The following is a 19,438-nucleotide window of genomic DNA, read 5'->3' on the forward strand; positions in this document are numbered from 1 at the left end:
AGCACCCGCCTATGGTCCTCATGACATGCCGCTCCTCTGTCCAAGACTCCACCTCCTGCATGCCTGCCCTCCTCATGCTGGGGAGAGAGATCCGCACCCCTGCGGAGATAGCCCTCGTGTTCCCCCGGGACCAGAATATGCCCGGAGACTCCAGGACCGCCTGGAAACAGCCCACACCTTCGCCAGAGAGCAACTGGTGAATGTAGGTGTGAGGCAGAAGAGGAGCTATGACGTGCACACCCGGGGAAGGGCACTTTGTGGCTGGGGAGCTGGTCTGGGTCTACAGCCCCCTGAGAAAGAAAGACAGATGCCCCAAGTTTGGCAGCCACTGGGTGGGGCCCTGCAGCATCCTGGAGAGGTTAGGGGAGGTTGTTTACCGGGTGCAGATTTCTCCCAGGGGAAGAAAGGTGACACTGCACCGGGACAGGTTAGCACCATACAGAGGGGCCTCTCTCCCCAAACCCCAGGGACCACCACAATTCCCCTCTCTGGCAATGGTAGTGAAGTGAATATGTGTAGCTTTGATAAAATAATTGATATGTTTAAAGATAATGATTAAATAATTATACACTGAAACGTAACCATTAGGGAGTATAGTTTATGTAGCATGCATAAGGAATAATTAAAGTATTAAACATAAGTCCAATTAGGTTGGACTGGGAGAGAGAGAGAAATGTGTGTGTGCCTAAGAAAATACAGAAGAACAATTGTTTGAACCAACCTGGGTAGGACTCGAGAAACTTATGAGGACAGGGAGTACTTCTCAAGGTTCCCCTAATCTCGGGGGAATGGAACTGTCGGCTGGGTAGTGATACACAGTGGTGAGAACTATGGAGAAGGATAAAACTCACCTACTGTATGTATGTATGTATGTATGTATGTATGTATGTATGTAGGATATCTACTGTTTGTGTGTATGTATGTGTGTAGGATATCTACTGTTTGTGTGGAAGTATGTGCGTAGCTATAAAATAGATGTCTTTGTATAATGCACTTCAGAACGTTCTCATTAATAAACTCTATTATCTTTTTGCATGAGCTGAGTCTTTGACTAATTATTCTTAAACCCATGGTCATACAGATCTCGAGGATTGGTCAGAGCAATTGATTGTCAGTTATTATCATTGGGATTGAAAATTCTAGTGACAAGCCTATATCACTGTTTCCCAAACTTCTCCTTGAGGACCCCCAGTCGATTTGATCTATTCAATTCTAGCAAACCTGATTAAACAAATCAAGGGCATGATTAGTTGATCATTCGATTCAGGTGGACTACTGCAGTAGATCAAATGGGCCTAAACGGCTGAGCAGTTTGGGGAACTCTAGCCTAAAAGCACACCTACCACAACTACCCCATTCATAGACGGTAACTACCTTTAGCACCTATTGACGAAGCTATCTTCTCCCCGGGGGACTTTTGATAAAAGCCAGACGCTCGTTCTGAACATGAAAAAACGTATCGCTTGCGGTACTTTCATATCAGCAAGAAATCATTTTCAAAAAACAAAAGGTTAAATTACTACACACCTTTATAAGGTTAGGGTTGGTGTTCCCACACTGCCATATCTCCATTACATTTATTGTTGACGGAAGACTGTGTTAGGTTTCTAGCAGGCTCCGAACACCTGTGTATAAGCGTAACTGGGGAGGAAGTGTAGTTTGACAACTGGAGGCACACACAGTGTATGGATCTGTACAAAACTGCTACAGTAAATGTGTGTTTTTTATTTGAAAGATTCTTTCTCGCTTATATGAAAATATAAGGGTCATATCATCATATGTTATGAAAAACGTTTCGCAAGCGATAATTATTGACGTTTCTAAACGGAAAAACACAGTGTCGGAATTGTAGTTCACACGCAGCAAACCACGGTTGCTAACCGGCAAAAACCCTATAGAAAAGAAGGGGTTTTCAAGAGCAAACCCACAACTAGCCATCTACCACCATAACCACATCATTGTTAGCTAACGGTATTGTAGCTCTCCTGGGTTGTTGTGAGTTGGGGTCTTTCCTTCTACTTACGTTTCAGACTCTTTATGGCCAATCATGCATGTTTTTTTGTCAAAATATTCACATTTTCAAGAAAACAGTTTAGTTCACACCACGGTCACCAATGAAACACCACCATGAGGGGTTTAGGTAGAGCTGCATTACTAAGCTGTTAACCCACTAACCTGCTTCCCTTTTCAGTGTTACCATACAGAGTTATATTGGACTAGAATATTTGAGAGACAGGTAATGGTAATGTGTGTAGGCTATGTGAATGACTTCATTTAGCACTAAACAATGAGGGAAAAATAGCCAAACATTCCTCATTCTGGGGATATATTCGTGTTGAGACATTAGAGGCATGTAGCATGCTCTAGCCTTAATGAAGCATGTCAGAGAACAATTTTGCTCTTTATTTAGCCATCTTACATATAAAACTTTACTTGTTCGTCGAAAATTGTGAATAACTCACTACAGGTTAATGAGAAGGGTGTGCTTGAAAGGATGCACATGACTCTGCAATGTTGGGTTCTATTGGAGAGAGTCTGAGTCTTAAATAATTTCCCAAACACAGTCTGTGTCTGTATTTCGTTTTCATGCTAGTGAGGGCAGAGAATCCACTCTCACATAGGTACGTGGTTGCAAAGGGCATCAGTGTCTTAACAGCGCGATTCGCCAAGGCAGGATAATCTGAGCTCAGCCCATTCCAGAAATCTGGCAGAGGATTCTGATTCAATTCAATTTTCACAGAACCGCTTATTGCAATTTCGATGAGGATCTCTTGTTCAGATATCGATAAGTGGACTGGAGGTAGGGCATGAAAGGGATAACGAATCCAATTGTTTGTGTCACCTGTTTCTGGAAAGTACCTGCGTAATTGCGCACCCAACTCACTCAGGTGCTTCGCTATATCACTTTTGACATTGTCCGTAAGCTTGAGTTCATTTGCACACAAAAAATCTAACAATGATGGAAAGACCTGTGTGTTGTGCTAATGCAGACAGAGAAGAGCTCCAACTTCTTAATCATGGCCTCAATTTTGTCCTTGTAATCCTAGATTCAGATCATTCAGGCGAGAAAAAACATCACCCAGATAGGCCAGTCGTGTGAGAAACCCGTCATCATGCAAGCGGTCAGACAAGTGAAAATGATGGTCAGTAAAGAAAACTTGAAGCTCGTCTCTCAATTTTAAAAAACGTGTCAATACTTTCCCCCTTGTTAACCAGCGCACTTCTGTATGTTGTAAAGCGTTACATAGTCGCTGCCCGCATCGTTGCATAGTGCAGAAATAACACAAGAGTTCAGGGGCCTTGCTTTTACAAAGTTAACCATTTTCACTGTAGTGTCCAAAACGTATTTCAAGCTGTCAGGCATTCCCTTGGCAGCAAGAGCCTCTCGGTGGATGTTGCAGTGCACTCAAGTGGAAACTGCAAAGCAGTAATTGGTTTAAAACATCTCCTGACATGTCACTGATGCGTCGTGAAGCAGTGTTGTTTGATGAACGCATTGTCTGTATAGTTTTTTTCCCCTTTTCCCCCAGCATTGTTCCAGCCATATCTGCGGCAGCAGGAAGAATGAAGTCCTCCACAATAGTATGGGGCTTGCCTGTCTTAGCCACTCGGTATCTCACCATATAAGACGCTTCTAGCCCCTTCTTATTAATGGTATCTGTTGCTTTTATACATGTCTTACTACTCGAAAGTCATATTAGTTCTCGCTCAAAAAACTCCTGTGGCTTATTTTTCAAATTGGCATGTTTGTTTCTAAATGTCTGCGCAAGAGTGAAAGTTTCATTGAGTTGTGAGATAGTACTTTTGCACATATAACACACTGTGGCTGAGGACAGGCACTACTCCCAATAGAAGTGAACCTTAAATCAATGTAGTTCTCATTATATTTGTGCCTCTTCGATGATCCAACGTCCCTGTCTGTTGTTCAGTGCTTTCCTGGGTAAGGGGGCAATAGCTCTTCGGCTGCATCAGATTCACAACTGTCAGTGTCCATGCTAGCTGGGCTAATAACAAATGTAGAATTACTGATGCTAGCATTGGGTGTGCTCGTGGAAGCAGAACAACTTGTGTCGTCGACAGGTGCAAGTGTAGTACTGCTGGTAGTAGCAGTACTACCCGTAAAGCTGGTATGTGTCTCTATGGACGCGGGCCTTACTTTTTCTTAACCATTTATCAATTTTCGAGTAAACCGAATGAGCAGCAGCTACATTTGGCTTCATATGGACTGTTAGTGGAATTCCCGCAAGAAAATAATGGTTAATGTGATTGGATGTTAATTATTTGACTAGGCTACCTGTATTTGATATTGTGTTGTTATTTCGCTGAAAACTAGATGGTTTAATTTTATTTTTGGCAGTGAAACAAGGCTACTGTCATGGCTGTTGAAGGAACTGGACCAAGGTGCAGCGTGGTGAGCGTACATTTTCTCTCTATTAACTCAAAATGACGCCGACAAAACTATAAACAAAACAATACAAACCGTGACGCTTCAGGCTATGTGCCATCAAACAACGTTAACTTCCCACAAACACAGGGTGCCTAAGGGTGCCTAAGAAAAGGGTGCCTAAGTATGGTTCCCAATCAAAGACAATGATAGATAGCTGTCCCTGATTGAGAACCATACCCGGCCAAAACATAGAAATAGAAAATCATAGAAGCACAAAACATAGAATGCCCACCCCAACTCACGCCCTGACCAAACCAAAATAGAGACATAAAAAGGATCTCTAAGGTCAGGGCGTGACAGCTACTCAGGCGAGAGAAAAAAACTCACCCAAATGTATAGCCCCATTGGAAAATAGAAATGGACTGTTTGAAAATGTGAAGACATTTAAAAAATAAAAAAAAAGAGATATATATTTTTTTGTTTAAATGTGAATTACGTTTTTATTTGGCGTACCCCCGACGGCATTGTGCGTACCCCCAGTTTGGGAATACCTGGTCTAGGCTATAGATTTTATTTTTGGTCTTCAATGTTTTTTAAAACGTCTGTCATGGTAGGGTTTTTGCTTTTGTTTCACTTTAAAAGTTCACTCTTTGATATGCCTTGAGATGATGTACTTGATTTATCAGGACTTTATCAAAGCAATCCAATGTCTCCATTTTAGGTGTTTGGAACTTGTACATTGTGAAAATGAAGAAGTATACAGAGCACTTTGTGCATTGTTAAAGGAAAGAACTGTACAAAGTGAAGAAGTGTACTAAGTGCTCACCAACATGTGTTTGTGCTAGAAAATACTGGTAGGCACTCTACTAATAAACCTACCTGTAGCATTGTAAGTCTTTATCCCTGAAAGTCTGTGTGGTGTTTAGCAGGTGTCCTCCATGAAACCTGTAGAGATTAAGACCCAATGCTCAGGCACTCGCATGGACCCCAAGATCTCCTCTGGGGAATCCCCCCTTCTTGGCCTTTATCAACAACGGTCACCTGTGGGTGGTCAGCATTGAGACCGGGGAGGAGAGGAGACTCACCTACTGCCATAAAGGTTGGTGTAACAGTATTGCTTCCATCCCTCTCCTCGCCCCTACCTGTGCTTGAACCAGGGACCCTCTGCACACATCAACAATTGCCTCCCGCGAAGCATCGTTACCTATTGCTCCACAAATGAAGACCAAGGAAAACAACTACTTGAAGGTCTCAATGCGAGTGACGTCACCGATTGAAACGCTATTAGGGCGCACCCCGCTAACTAGCTAACCATTTCAGTTACTGTACGAGCAGGCGGATGAGTCACAGGTGGAGATAATTAATGTTCCCTCCCCAGCCCTGGAGGAACGCAAGGCGGACGTTTACAGATACCCCCGCACAGGTCTGCTCTCTCACCCCTATCCCAAATGGCCTTGTTGGTACTGATTCATAATATTTTCTTGAACTGTGTTAGTTACACTCTACATTTTCATGTGGGGGATATTGTGGCTAGGCAGAGTTGTACCTTGTGTCGTCCTGCTCTCAATTTTCCTTCTTAGGGAGTAAGAATCCTCAAATTACCCTCAAATTACCCTCAAAACGGCAGAAATCCAAACCAACCATCTTGGCAGAGTAAACGCATCTTTATAAGTTGTCATGGTTTTGAACTGTGTTCGTATGTTTGTCTATTCATATTCTGTATGTCTACCTGTGTATTCTGTATGTCGCTTTCTGTTTATATATTTTTGGTCTATGTATTCTGTATGTCCCTCAATGCCTATCTGCCTGTGTATTTTCATGAGTCCTTGTTATTCACCAGATTGTGAGCACCCAGGACAAGGAGCTGGTCCTGCCGTTCACCACCCTGTTCCCGGGGGTCGAGTACATTGCCCGCGCCGGCTGGACAATTGACAAACGGCAAATAGTTAGTTCTAAAGACTGGAACAGACACAACTAACCAAACCTATCTATGCCATGGAACGGATTGTATCTGTAATGTAAAGGTGTAATTATTCCTATATATAAACCATTGAGTAAAGTGCTTGTAAAGATTAAAAAGGCGCCAAGCCTTGTGGTTTCATCTGCTAGATTTTTGTTTATTTATTGTAGCTTTATTTAACCATGTGAGTTATTAAGGAATGCATATTTACAATGATAGCCTGAGCATGTGACTTAGGCCAGCACCACCTGGAGTTCCATTCCATCCCACACTCACCAGCAATCTGGACTAGTCCTCACACAATTGTGCTACCCGCAGGGCTGAAATGGCAAGTTACCCACTCCTGGTGGGCGACAGTTGTCTTGAGGTCTGTGCCAAGGCAAATGACACCGCAACCAGAAACCAACAGCCAATCAAGCTCCTCTCCTCTACATGTTTTATTCCATCATGTGTGGGTCGGTTATCTGTTGAACCGCACCCATTTCTTCTCTCCATAAGGGTAGCCTATGTCACGGAGCATGATCAATAAGCTAAGTCGACTTACTTTGATTTTTTAAAAATGATTAAAAGTAGCTCTTTCAATTTCAAGACAATATTTCTCTACGAACTAGGAAATATGGAATTGTTTGAGGATATTTAGAAACGTTAGCCAGCTAATTATTTGATACGGACTTGTAACATATCTCATTGCTCCTCTGTCCAGTGCATGGGCAGTGCTGCTGTACAGGAGTCAGCAGAGGCTCCAGCTGGTCCTGCTGCCCCCGGGCCTATTCATCCCTGTAACTCAGGACCAGACCCAGAGGGAGGAGAGTGTGGAGGCTGTGCTTGAGGGGGTCCACCCCTTCATCATCTGTGAGGAGATCACTGACATCTGGATCAATGCGAGTTAAAGTAACTCCGGCTTTGGCTCCAAGGCCTAGATTCTGACTTGAGATCTGATCATGGAACTCAGTATGTAAAATAAATCATCCTGACTGCTTCCAGTGCCCTAATTAGCACAAAGTTGTAGTTACTTGCCTGTATCGGAAATGGCTGTTACTTTTGTTGGTTAGTTTGTTGTCACATGAATGTTAAGTTACCTACCTCTCTTCCAATTATACATGCTGAAATGAAACGCTTTTGTTGTCTTGAACTTTGAAACCAACGAAGGCTCTTTCTTTAAGGGCTCATATTATGTCGGTTCTTTCTTTGTTTCAGGTCTATGACATCTTTTATGTTTTGTTCAAACAAGCTATGAGGAGATCACCTTCCTCAGGGCGAATGAGTCCAAAACTGGCTTCTGCCATTTGTACAAGGTCAGCACACTGTTACAACAGGGCTGTGACCAGTGGGCCAGGGACTACACTCAGACAACAGGCAGGAGAATACACTGTTGTTAGATTTTCTTTCTGGATTCTATTTCTGGCTTAATGGTAAAGATGTGAATAAGGATGCACCTTCCAAAATCTTTTTTTTAATAATGGGTAGGTCAACTCATTTAATCTACTCGTTGTTCCCTGCAGATTACTTTAAGTGCCCGATTTAAGGAGGCGGTTATGTTCACTTCTCTACCGGCTTTTCACCCTCACCACAAAAACATTAATGTATCAATGCACAAGATGTTAACATGAATGAGCACACACTTACCTCACAAATTGAGACATCGGAATGGCGCTGTAAATTCAATGTTGCTTCTTCATCGTTTTTGAATGAGCCACTCCAAGGGCAGCTACATATATAACATCAACAGTATCTGCTGTCGCTATTGTGCCCTAAGGGCAAACAAGATCAATAGTATCTGCCCTTACTATACTGACTTCCTAAGAACAACAACATAAATACTATCTGCCCCTTCTGCTCTAGTAACTGCCCCAAGTGCAGCACCATGAACAGTGATATGCATTTGACATCATATTGATGTTGTTTTCTTCTCAGGGTGCCAAGGAGATTACATTCTACCAGAGACTTTTAATTTCTCAGGGAAGTCAAGGTTCCCGCTATACGGCATGTTGCGTAAACCACACAACTTGGTATCTGGCAGAGAGCACCCCACCATCCCATTTGTGTGTTGAGGGCCCCAGGTTTGTTCAATTAAAATGTTATTATCCTGTAATGTAGTCTGTTTGTGATAGTTGGGATTGTATATATTTGATTTGATTATTGAACCTTTATTTAACTAGGCAAGCCAGTTAAGAACAAATTGTTATTTACAATGACGGCCTACCCCGGCCAAACCCTAACTCGGACGATGCTGGGACAATTGTGCGCCGCCCTATGGGACTCCCAATCACTGCCGGTTGTGATACAGCCTGGAATCGAGTATAGAACAAGAAGGTCCGCACAACGTTAAAGCTCCCAGTTCACCGCTTTATTGACAACGTTTCCATCCGAAACGGATCTTCGTTGGGTCAAACACACCGAGTGTTCACATCCCAAAATAAACACATTTCCACTCACATGACCATTGCGGACATGACGCATGGTGGGTGCAACAAACGTTTGTATATCTCTAATAATTAAATAACAATGAGATGGGTGCATGTAATGGTTCCAGGAAATAATATGTATTTACAAAATGACCAATTGGGTAACATGGACGGCAAGACAAATCAAAGTAATTCGAGCCAGGGTCTATAGTCGTGTCGCCTCTAGCACTGAGATGCAGTGCCTTAGACCGCTGCGCCACTCGGCAACCCCAAAATGTACAAAAATAAAGATCATGTTAAAGGTTTTCTTATGTATGTTTTTAATGTTGAGCGGGTGTTTTTGTTTGTGCTCCAGGTGCAGTTAGTAAATAACTCGCACAAAGGAGTGAAGTACTTGAGGCTGAACACGCTAGCGCCACTAGGCTACTCCGTCGTTGTCATCGATGGAAGAGGGCTCAAGTTCGAGGCTCTGAAAAACAAAATGGTAGCACAGTTTAATATCTCTACTGACATCATTGTTGTAGGTATTGACAAAATATGTGATTTCTCTATTGCCAGTTTATCAATCTGTATTAGCAGGGTTGTGTTCAGGAAGGCACAATGTGGCAACATCAAAAAGGACGTTCTTATTGGACAAGCCCAGATATGTATGTTCCCATTTCACTGTATTTCAACAAAGTGTTCTCCTATTTCGTGCCCTCTGAACAAGACCCAGTCCATTCGAGTCTTAACATTCCTTTCCCACTTTCTGTGGGTCTCAGGGCCAGGTGGAGGGGCTGCAGTACTTGGCCGACAAGTACAAGTTTGTTGACCTAAGTCGCGTGGCTATCCACGGCTGGTCCGACGGCGGCTTCCTCTCCCTCATGGGCCTTGTCTACAGGCCCAACATCTTCAAGGTGAGGTGAAAGTTCAAAGTCTCCACTGAAGAACTTTAGGGGACTATTCTTTGGACTAGGTCACAATTTCACATCACATGCATTCTGTGTGAAAAATAAGAATATTGTGGTGGCAGGCTGTGCAGTTCTATAACCTCGTACCATGAAAGGGTAGTAATGTGGCCCAGCCCTGGTAAAATCAACAAGCCCAAAATATTGACTCTAAAACTGAATTTAACACTACAAGGTCTTGACTGGTTGTAGCTATGATTACTCCTCACTCTTAACCAGTTAACATTGTAGACTCACAATCTCAAGTGATTTAAGCCTGCTTGACTTGAGCTGTCCTCCAGGTGGCCATAGAGGGCGACCCTGTGACTGTGTGGATGGCTTACACAGAGCGCTACATAGACCTGCCTGAGAACAACCAGCAGGGCTGCGAGACCGGCTCGGTCGACCCTGCCCATAGACAATCTGCCCAGCGAGTGAGTCATCATGCTTCATTACAATGGACTATCGATCTCAGGGTGCTTAACAGGCAGTAAGTAAAAGCAGCATTAAGCACTCTCCAAAGTGCAGCTGTGCAGCACTGTCCTGCAGCACTGTCCTGCAGCACTGTTCATCCCTTGTGTTGGTATAGTCCTGATGGGATAGACTTGCTCGGAATGCATTTCAATTAGCTTAGTCCTAGATTTGTTTGTGCTGTAGAGCCCACTCTTATGACAATAACCATAGGAGTTGGCTATACTGCATTAACAGATCAAGGATCAGGCTAATTTTTGATTCGAGTGGAAATACTTTTTCTTTAATATTTTGTTTTCCTACCCAGGCCTAACCGGTTACTTATTTTACACGGATTCCTTGATGAGACTGTGCACTTTTCCCACACCAACTTCCTGGGTTCTCAACTGATCCGCTGGGAAGCCTTATCTGCTACAGGTAGGAGGGTATTGGGTTTTGTTGTTCACATGTACAAGCCCATGTACACAACACACATTATAGTGTTTATTTGCGTGTGAGGCTTGCCTTCAGGGTAGAAAATGAAGAGCGATTGATAAGAGAATTGAGTATGTGCGGTGGAACCGTTTCTCAGGCTTTAGCTGAAATGTTGGCGAAAACAGACACACTATGAAGAAGAAACGAGTATGACTCATTTATTTTTCAAAGGAATCTTTTCATAGGATATAAACATCTTTGAAATGAGGAAGGTCGATGCATCCTTGCCGGGGCTTTCTCTTTCCTCCATATCTGATCCTTTGTCTCTATCTCTTCAGATCTACCCCGACGAGAGACACAGCATCCGCTGCCAAAAGTCTGGAGAGCACTATGAGATTATGCTGCTGCACTTCCTCCAGCAGTACCTCTGATGAGGGCTGCAGTTGAACGGAAAGAGCCCACCTCTCCTCCCCCCATTGCCCAATGTCACCATTCCCCTCCACATACACACACTTTGTGCCCCACCACCTTCCCGCCCTCCCCCCCGCCCAGGCCGAGAGCAGAAATGTGTCGCCTATCAGTTTTTAACTGGACAATGGCTGTAAAGAAGGAGAAGAGTGAAAAAAAAGAACAAGCGGAGCATTTTGAGAAACAGGCTTTCAGCATCTAAGAGTGATTTGGTGTTTTATTTTGAATTTTTGTGCCACACCCTGTTAGCAAAACTCCACCCCATGAACTCTCACTACCAAAACTCCTCCTCAGTAACTCTCACTACCAAAACTCCTCCTCAGGAACTCTCACTACCAAAACTCCTCCTCAGGAACTCTCACTACCAAAACTCCTCCTCAGGAACTCTCACTACCAAAACTCCTCCTCAGGAACTTTCACTACCAAAACTCCTCCTCAGGAACTCTCAATACCAAAACTCCTCCTCAGGAACTCTCACTACCAAAACTCCTCCTCAGGAACTCTCACTACCAAATGTGTCTTTGTTTCTTCTCCCGTCAGTGGCTTAAGACTGCACCTGGTGATGACACACAAGCATTGCTAACACATACACGTATGCACTTATCCCCATTTTTGTTCTTCTTGTTTTTCCTGGTTTGTTTTTTTGTTTGTTAATACTTTAGACTATGCTGTCTTGCGTCATGGTGGATTACACGGTTTTGTGTGGTTAGCAAAATAGCCTGGCCTCTGCGGCGTGAAACCACGCACTACTACCTACAACTGTTTATTTATGAATAGTGTCAATGTAGCAACTCATGCTTCTTTAGCTTTGAAACCTTTCACTGGCACCCCGTCGGTACCCCGTTCACAAAAATGGATAGCTCCTACAGACAGTGAGTCACGTGGCCGTGGCTTGCTATTTAAAGTAGGCAGACGGGCATCGGGGCATTCAGTTACCGTTCGATTGAACATTAGAATGGGAAAAAACAGTGACCGAAGCGACTTTGAGCGTGGTATGATGGTCAGTGCCAGGCACGCCATCTCAGAAACGGCCTCCCTCCTGGGCTTTCGCGCACAACCGTGTCTAGGGTTTACAGAGAATGGTGCGACAAACATAAATTATCCAGTCAGCGGCAGTCCTGGGGCAAAAACAGCTCGTCGATGAGAGGTTGAAGGAGAATGAGAGGTTCAAGAAAAATTGTGCAAGATAACAGGCGAGCCACAAACAGACAAATAATGGCTCAGTACAACTCGTCGATCCTTGTCACGGATGAGCTATTGCAGCAGACGACACACTGGGTTCCACTCCTATCAGCTAAAAACAAGGAAAAAACGACTCCATTGGGAATGCGATCACCAACACTGGAGAATTGAGTGGAAAAGCATTGCCTGGTCCGATGAATCTCGGTTCTTGTTGCGTCAAGCTGATGGCAGACTTAGGATTTGGTGAAAGCATGATCGACCCATCCTACCTTGTGTCGATGGTACAGGCTGGTGGCTGTGGTGTACTGCTGTCCAATCTGCAGCAACTGTGTGATGCCATCGTGTCAGCACCCAATTTGTAGAATCCACGGCCCAAAGAATTCAGGCTGTTCTGGATGTAAGGAGAGTCCGACTCGGTACTAGATGGGTGTACCTAATAAACTGTCCGGTGAGTGTAGTTGTGTATTATCAGTTATTTCACTAGGGGGAGCTGTATGTTTGTTTATGATACTGTATTATGCCCTTCTCAGTGCAACCACAGAGTACAACTATATGAACCTGCAGCATCCAGACAAAATAAGTCACAATCGATTTTCTAAGAACTTTCTAAGGCCCAATTTCACCCAAACAATCAACCATTTCAAATACAACTCGCAATGATATTTTATTTAAGATATTTAGTTTGTGTTATACATTCAAAGCATATATTACTATTGAAGGTATAGATGACGATATGACATTCAGTAACTCACATTTTTACCACAGACTAAATATTAAAAAATTGCACAACAGTTGGACCCTTTCAAAGGGTGTAAGTGCTATAATGCATCAGTCAGTTTGACTGAAGAAGTACCACTAAAACAGTGAAATATGACATTGATCCTTAGTGAAAGGGATGTTCCTGTAGGATCGCTACACAAAAGGCAAATGTTATTATGAATAATAACATGTGTGATAATTCTGCTAACAAATTGGCAAATGAAGTTCTGAATTTGACCTCACAACCTCAATATTGTTTGTACAATATTGTACAAAAAAGTTGAATATTCTTATACTGAAGGTCTAATGAACCTTGATCCACCTATGACTTGACTACCAGGCAATTTGACAGCATCTTTGGTTGTACAGTTGTATGATCTTAATTTGATCACTTTGTTTTTTGCAAAAAAATAGTTTGTTTCAAAGACAAATAATCCAAACTAGATATATAAGGTAGTTACAACATTTCTAGCAGAGTAATAACAACTATTGTTACTGTTTTTCAATTGCAGGTCAGTGTGTGAAAGGTAAAGATGATATCACGTGCCAGAAGTCTTTCATCATGCACAGCTGGAGTGCTGTACAACTAGTTAGGTCCGATGGCTAAACCCATAATAACAGGTTTTGAAGTGTATTCGCATTTACCCTTGGCCATAATGGCCGTAGGATGGAGTAGATTAGGATTTTTGATTAATGTACAAAAACAGGGTGATCAAATTAAGATCGTACAACCAAAGATGCTGTCAAATTGCCTGCTGCCATTCACTGACATATTGGATTTTTAAGCATAATAGGCCATTGCCATGAGCAACTACATAAATCTATATTTCAATATGTTTAAAACCTTGTCATTACAGTATTTCAAGTCAAATGTTTAGTCAAAAGTGCCATTGATGGAACAGAACACCATTAAACTATAGATTGGAACAAATAAACATCCTCTCACATGTTTTACATACTAGGCTTATCAAAACAAACCCATAAGTGTCTAATGCGTGTCAAAAGCTGTCACCAAAATGCAGCTTCCTCAAAATACCACAATTGTCTGAGCTTGAATTTCACCTTATTTCACGCACTGCCACTGCTTGTACCACCAGTTTCCAGCTGTGCTAACATAATTGCAAAAGGGTTTGCTAATGATCAATTATCCTTTTAAAATGATCAACTTGGATTAGCTAACACCACGTGCCATTGGAACACAGGAGTGATGGTTGCTGATAATGGGCCTCTGTACGCCTACAGTATGTAGATATTCCATTAAAGGTCTGCCGTTTCCAGCTACAATAGTCATTTGCAACATTAACAATGTCTACACTGTATTTGTGTTCAATTTTATGTTATTCTAATGGACAAAAAAATGTTTAAAAAAAACAAAGATATTTCTAAGTGACTTTTGAACGGTAGTGTACATTAACATTGTTTGTTTTGGTTTTAAGGGATCATTCACTATCTTAAAAACAAAAAGTTGCAGAAGTTGTTATGCAGCTGAAGAATAGAAGACTGTAGATATACCATTACTATATACACACCATTCCATGAAACATATGTTTACACTTGATTACTTCACGGAGTGTTGTGGGAGAATTGGGATTTCTGCTAGAACCATACAGCTGTTATTTTCAATGCAGGGGCTAAAACTCTATTCGCCTCCATCATATTGACCCTTTACCCAGATTCCAAATGTATAGCATCTGTATTCTGCATGTTTTTTCGTTGCTTTCCATAGGCCTTATATCAACTGTATCGTGGATGATCTACTCTAGTCTTTTCCATGTAGAGTCCATTTTGTGACCTGACCAAATGTCACAAAAATGTCATGAGCCATGAGATACATGGACTTCCACAAGTCAATGTACACCCCAAATAAAATGTAGATGTGATAGGAAATGCCTCATACCTCAATAATGGATTCAACTGGAATTGTCATACTTCTAAAAGATACGCATCATGAGAGTAATCTCTGCTGGAACAAACGTTGTAATCATCTTGGCTATACACATGTTTTCAAGTCTTGCTCAGTTAATCAAATAGATCATTTTCCCATGATGTTGCAACTGTTGGATTTCTGTGGGATGACATGCAAATACTTCCCTAGTTTCTGCTCTATTTCAGTCACTTTAACCCATTCACCAATTACCTCCAGTGCATTCAACTTTAGTTCACAGCGGCACAGTCCAGACATCTATTTTCTAGGTAAAGTTAATTGATTTATGGTCCTTCCCCACTACTCATTGTCTGGTTGGCCAAGCGATGTGCATGCAACTGCCATTTTACTTTTCATTAATCTTTTCCCCAATTATAATGAATAAATATAAATAAACATAAATATAAACCAACATGTAAAGGGTTGGTTGCATGTTTCGTGGGATGAAATAAAAGATCCCAGAAATATTCCATATGTACAAAAAGCTTATTTCTCAAAAATGTTGTGAACAAATTTGTTCACATCCCTGTTAGTGAGCATTTCTCCTTTGTCAAGAAAATCCATCCACTTGCTCATTTCTCTACCATAAGCCACCTCCAATGTCATTTTAGAGAATTTGGCAATACGTCCCACCAGCCTCACAACCTTAGACTACGTGTAACCATGCCAGCCCAGGACCTCCACATCCGTCTTCTTCACCTGCGGGATCGTCTGAGACCAGCCACCTGGACAGCTGATGAAACTGTGGGTTTGCACAATCGAAGAATCTCTGAACAAACTGTCAAAAACTGTTTTGGTGCCCTGGCTACCACACTGTGAATCGCTTGCAGCAAACCCGTGCACATTACATGCTCTTATCCAGAGCAATTAGGGTTAAGTACCTTGCTCAAGGGCACATCAACAGATTTTTCACTTAGTCGGCTCAGTGATTCAAACCAGCAACGTTTCAGTTACTGGCCCAACGCTCTTAACCGCTAGGCTACCTGCCAAACACAGGCACAGATACTGTGTGTGACGGTGTGAGAGCGAAGTCTTGCATCTCAATATCTGCTGCTCGTTGCAATGTCATTTCACTGAGCCGAAATGAAAAAGTATTTGTACAAATTTAAGGGGTCTATTTGTGATATTTATTTTTCTACTTTTCAATATAATCAAATAATACATTTACATTGACATCTAGCATAATGAAATGCATTTTAGAGCACATGATGAGGTTTCAAATGTCATCAAGATTAAGTTCTTGCCACATATAGATCAATAGTTATGATGTCTTGCAATGCTCCTGAGGGCCAACATGTAATTAATGTGCCAACTTTGATGAATTATTTCTCAAATATGCTTTTAGATACAGAGTATATTGTTGACATTTGTATCAACAATCCTTCCTCCAAAGGAACATTCTATGGATAATATTTTGTGACAATCCCAAAAATGACGGTCATTTTTTGTTCTAGTTTTTTGAGGAATCACCCTATCCGCCATGGTCATTTCAACCGGGGGTCACCCTCTGACCTGGAGAAAAAGCCAAAACACTCATACTGGCCTCGTTTTCTGGCATCCTCCACTCCATCACAGAGGTTGATGGACTAAGATCTGGGAGATAAGTATTGTGTAAGTATTTTTGCACTGGAAACATTTTGTATTTCACTCAGAACATAGATATACTGTGCATATGTAAGAATATACAGTTATGGACTTCTAATATCTATCGCTCATAAAGTAACTTTCAAGCGCAACTAAATGAAATTGCTTGACAGAAGGAACCCTGGAAATAAAAAACCTTGGGACACTAGTCAGAGTGGCCTTTGACACCTAACCTACATGAATTTGATTACTCAACTGACAGACATACAATAACGAACTGTGAATAAACATGGAAGGGACATTTTAAAATGAGATGAGGGAAACTGTAGATGGTGTAGTAGCCATTCTCTGACGGCTCCTCATGCTCTGCCAGTGGTTGTTGATGTTACATTGTGTCAATGTCATGTTGCCAATTTATTTTTGATGGTACTGGGTGTATAGACTGTCGGTGTTGGGCCAAGGAAGTGCGGTAACAGGCCAATGGGTAACAGTTACCCACTGGACCCATAACAAGGAAGGGACACACTAACCTAGAATTGGAACAATAAAAACATCTCTCCCTCCTCTTCCTCCCCAGGATGTTGACATAACAGGACATCCCCGGGGGATTTTGATCAGCTTAATTTGTTATATCATTATGAATCAATATTTGTTTGACCCAGCCCCACTTCCTGTCCTTTATAGTACGGCTAATGAACCATCGCTGATTAACTTTACAGGTCACTCGGTCACTTCTCACATGCAGAAAACAATGCTGTCTTTCAACTGAAAAAACAACAACAACCATTAGGACACTTTGAAAGATTCAGTGCACTGGTCAGCATACACAGCTAGAGGAAAATCTATATGGCTCAACATAATGACTCAACAATAATGTTCAACATACTTAATAGCAACAGTGAGGATGGGCATTTAACCTATCTCCCTTAAGTGTCACTCGCTCTATTTATCCCCAATAAATCACAGAGAAAGAGTTCTGTGTGCTCACCCTAGTATCCCCTTTCTCCCACTTTTAGCCCTGGCCTCAGCCTTGCAAGCCTTTTGGCAAACTCCAAGCGGGCAAGCATATTTTGGCCCCTTCAGATTATTTCCGCTGTACAAACCCTGATAGATAATAGCGGTCATGTTTAAGATCGACAAATCACTTTCCATCCTAAAATAACTATTATTTGTCGATCAGTGAATGTCTCTCTTACTTAAAAGACGCATTCTGCTGATTCATCAAAGCAAAGCTGGTTTCAATCAATGTGCATGACAGACCACGGAAGCCATTACAAAACTTTGCTCAGCTATGTGTGACAGTTATGGTCAGCTATATGTGTGGTTAGACAAGGAGAGTTCCCTCCTTCATGTGCTTGTAAAATGTAACATTTTCTTCAGTGACCAGATTTATCTTAACTCTACCCTTGTAAGAGGTTTTACTGGTCAGTCAGTAGTGCCGTTGTCAAATCTAACTGAGAAATAAAGCAACTGTAATGAAATAGGGCCCTCCACTGTTTGGCAATATGGTTGCAGCTAGGTCAACAGGGGATATTGTGTTGACATGATGAGTGAAGGAATTGAAGTTTACCCTCCTCCCACTGTGCAAAACTTAGACTTGGTTCATTCTTTATAGATTATAGTTTAGTGTACATTTCTTTGAACAAATACTGGCAGACTGCAATTTTATCCGAAAATTCCCCGTTCTCAATTAGTTTTTAAAAGACTAACAGCTGTCTGGAAAACATAACATCTGTCGTTCTTGTTTGTGAAACTGCTATTCAGCAGAATGGAACAGCTACAAGCTCAAGAAGGATGCTCACAAAAAAAGCTGTTGTTTCCCATGTCCCGCTTGCTGCTGCTGTAAACAAAAATAACACACTCACATACACACACCACAGTAAGCAAAATTATGTTGAAGAAACGTCTTTTAGACGTATTTTCCAGACGTTGACATCACGTGCATTCAGGTGCTGAATGAAAGGTTAAAAGATATATTTTTAGAACGTTGAAAAGACGTGTTATACGGATGTCAAAAATATGTATTTTACGGATGTTGAAAATATGATACAGCATTATTCTAAAATGGATTAAATAAAACCTTTTCCTCATCAATCTACACACAATACCCCATAATGACAGAGTGAAAGCAGGTTCTTAGAAATGTTCGCAAATGTATATAAAAAAAAACCAGAAATACCTTATTTACATAAGTATTCAGACCCTTTGCTATGAGACTTGAAATTGTGCTCAGGTGCATCCTGTTTCCATTGATCATCCTTGAGATGTTTCTACAACTTGATTGGAGTCCACCTGCAGTAAATTCAATTCATTGGACATGATTTGGAAAGGCACCCACCTGTCTATATAAGGTCTCACAGTTGACAGTGCATGTCAGAGAAAAAACCAAGCCATGCGGTCAAAGAAATTGTCAGTAGAGCTCCCAGAAAGGATTGTGTCGAGGCACAGATCTGGGGAAGGGTACCAAAACATTTCTGCAGCATAGAAGGTTCTCAAGAACAGTGACCTCCATCATTCTTAAATGAAGAAGTTTGGAACCACCAAGACTCTTCCTAGAGCTGGGCACCTGGCCAAAGTGATCAATTGGGGGAGAAGGGCCTTGGTCAGGGAGCTGATCAAAAACCCGATGGGCACTCTGACAGAGCTCCAGAGTTCCTCTGTGGAGATGGGAGAACCTTCCAGAAGGACAACCATCTCTGCAGCACTCCACCAATCAGGCCTTTATGGTAGAGTGGCCAGACGGAAGCCACACTAAAAGGCACATGACAGCCTCCTTGGAGTTTTCCAAAAGGCACCTAAAGGACAAGTCTCTGAATGTCCTTGAGTGGCCCAGCCAGAGCTGGGACTTGCACTCGATCAAACATCTCTGGAGAGACCTGAAAATATCTGTGCAGATACGCTCTCCATCCAACTTGACAGAGCTTGAGAGGATCTGCAGAGAAGATTGGGAGAAACTCC

At 42.1% G+C, this 19,438-nt stretch overlaps 1 pseudogene; it reads left to right on the plus strand.

The window, feature by feature from the left end:
- Nucleotides 1-227: 227 nt before the first annotated feature.
- Nucleotides 228-10,994, plus strand: LOC139409725 (dipeptidyl peptidase 9-like; annotated as a pseudogene).
- Nucleotides 10,995-19,438: the final 8,444 nt, after the last annotated feature.

The sequence above is a fragment of the Oncorhynchus clarkii genome, chromosome 5 (assembly GCF_045791955.1).
Source record: "Oncorhynchus clarkii lewisi isolate Uvic-CL-2024 chromosome 5, UVic_Ocla_1.0, whole genome shotgun sequence".
Taxonomy (NCBI): Eukaryota; Metazoa; Chordata; class Actinopteri; order Salmoniformes; family Salmonidae; genus Oncorhynchus; species Oncorhynchus clarkii.